The sequence below is a fragment of the Amphibalanus amphitrite genome, unplaced genomic scaffold, assembly GCF_019059575.1.
Source record: "Amphibalanus amphitrite isolate SeventyFive unplaced genomic scaffold, NRLGWU_Aamphi_draft 001979F_arrow, whole genome shotgun sequence".
Lineage (NCBI taxonomy): Eukaryota > Metazoa > Arthropoda > Thecostraca > Balanomorpha > Balanidae > Amphibalanus > Amphibalanus amphitrite.
The window spans coordinates 8884-11465 of record NW_024883472.1 but is presented as its reverse complement, the minus strand read 5'-3'; the positions used below and the strand labels follow the sequence as shown (position 1 = coordinate 11465).

The 2582-nt window shown below is 46.2% G+C and overlaps 1 non-coding gene across 1 annotated transcript; it reads left to right on the top strand.

Annotated features, from left to right (window-relative positions):
• Window positions 1-1579: 1579 nt before the first annotated feature.
• Window positions 1580-1652, top strand: Trnam-cau. The gene has a single exon. It is a non-coding gene; the product is annotated as a tRNA-Met (tRNA).
• Window positions 1653-2582: the final 930 nt, after the last annotated feature.

Below are 2582 nucleotides of genomic sequence, written 5' to 3'. Positions count from 1 at the left end.
AATCCGCACACACTGAGAAAACAGTTTCTCCATTTTTGGTCTCAGAGATCAGTTTCGGGCTAATGTCCCCGATTCAAAACAGATCACACATTTTGAGAATATTTTCTGAGCAACGCCATTGATCGCAGAAACAGAGCTCAGTCGGTACCTATTTTCGGTGTCAAGCTTTTAAAAATTAGTCTCACTAAACTGGTTTTTTAGGGGCCGTCCTACCCTACAAACGAGCCGACGCGAGTGGTTTCGGCCGCTGACAGCCAACTGAGGCGAACGCTTGGTGATAGTGGCGCGGGCAACGGGGGCCTAATCAACTCATAGCGGCGACGCGGCTATGGAAGGTTAGGACCCTGCCCGGGCGCCACTGAACGTGACCGGAGCAAAGGGAGACGGGGGTCGGAGACAGATAAATCACCCCGCCGACAGACGCGGAGCAGACCCTGACTAGGGGTGGTGCGAAGGGGAGTGTAGGAACGGGCGCGCCGCTGGCAGCAGAGCCGAGAGGCGCGAACGGCAGTCGTCGACTGCGACGGACGGCGAGTGGAGCAGAGAGTGGGCGAGAAGTTTCCCACCCACCCTCACCTATTTAATAGATGCGACTTCGAGATTCGTCAAACCTGCATATCCTTAATCCCGACCATATACCTCGTCGTTATCACTCCGTCGGTGCGTTTTTTAGGGGCCGTCCTACCCTACAAACGAGCCGACGCGAGTGGTTTCGGCCGCTGACAGCCAACTGAGGCGAACGCTTGGTGATAGTGGCGCGGGCAACGGGGGCCTAAAAGCTGTTGAGTGCACATTTTACTATAGTGAATTCGAGACTATGCCATAGGAAATTTCACTATATTGTGGGATGTGTCATGTTTACCATGGCCCTGTTTCACTGGTGATAGCAGCAAGCTGCTATGACGTTTCGCGAGCTGACGTCATGTCGTGACGCCATACTGTTGTCGTAATGGGTAGTTCCGGCGCACGATTGCCGCGACCTTGGCGGCGGCATTAAGTGACGTATGAGCCTAAAAGTAAGAGTTTACGCAGTCATGATAGTATATATATTTTTGATATATATTTTTTCAATATGATGTATTTAAAAGAAGTTGGGTTTAGGAAAAATTTTGACATTAACTTCGAACATTTAGCTGATGACGTAAAACAATATTGCGGCAATCGTGCGCCAGAATTGCCCCTTACGTCAGCAGTATGACGTCATCACATTACGTCAGCTCGCGCAATTTGATAGCAGCGTGCTGCTATCACCGGTGAAACAGGGCCCATGTGTTTCTTTTCATTTCAGACTAGCGCCTATAGTGTGGTTTGCACTTTGAAGTAGCACTGTATGATATACTGTGCCGGAACACAACGGAGCCTTGCGGGACAGTCTACAGAGACCTGTGAGCTGCCGTTCGCTTTAGGGCTGCAGCTCATAGAACGGAGATGGCAAAGAAACAAAGAGTGAAAGAGGGAGAGAGAGTGGGAGGGAGAGAGAGAGGGAGAAAGAGAGTGGGAGAGAGAGAGAGGGGAAGAGAGTAAGAGGAATATACAGGAATATAATGATAAAATGTACCTCCATTTACACTCTTCTCAGGCCTCGATGGCGCAGTAGGCAGCGCGTGAGTCTCATAATCTCAAGGTCGTGAGTTCGATCCTCACTCGGGGCAGGGTTTTGTTTGTAGCACCGCCCAATAAAAGAAATTCATTCATTCATTCATTCATTTATTATCTGCATTATGATCTCCATAACATATCATTTATGATCAAAAGTCATAACAAAGCAACAGAACCACTCGAATAAACTTGAGTTCGCTGTAAAAAAACAGTCGGTAAGTAACAAAAAAAAAATATAACAATAGCGTCAGCCGTCAACCACCTAGCTACACACACTTTTTCATCAACATGCAAATGCGGCTACAAATAAAAGCTAGGGGAGAGTGGGGTAATTTGGCCGGTGGTGTAAATTGGCCGCCCCCATCTGTACGAAAGCTGATAAAAGTGAATGAAATATTTTTAGTCTCTATTCATTTGTCATCGGCAGAACTAACTTGAGAACAAATGTCAAAATTTTCCCCCTCTTAGTTTTATTCAAAATTAATAAAAGGTGAATTTCGTTAGAAAATGGTAACTTTTACTTCCGTTTAAAAATTTGTATCACATGTAGTATTTGGGCTGTAAACGAATTCCAACATTATAGCGCCATTTTTGAGGGTGTTCAGCGGTTCCAAGAACAATTTCATCTATAGTTCTGTACAGCCATGACGACTTTATAGACAAAAATTTTCAGAATGGCAATGTGGGGTTATTTGGCCGGGGCTAGCGGGGCAACTTGGCCGGTGCGCTCAGAGTCACTATGCTGGGACGGCCGAGTTGTCATGGTCAATTATACCATAAAGGACATAATTCATGACCAACTTTGACTACCTTGATGCATATTTCCTATTGGACAGCTGTAAGGGCATGTGACGTCATCAAAAGTTACCTAACGCTTTTTTGCTAATAAATATGTACTTACAGAAAAAGATACAGCCGCGCAAATGGTGTCATTGTGCTCAGCTCGTCAAGGCGAACCGAATGATATTCATGATGACCTTGAA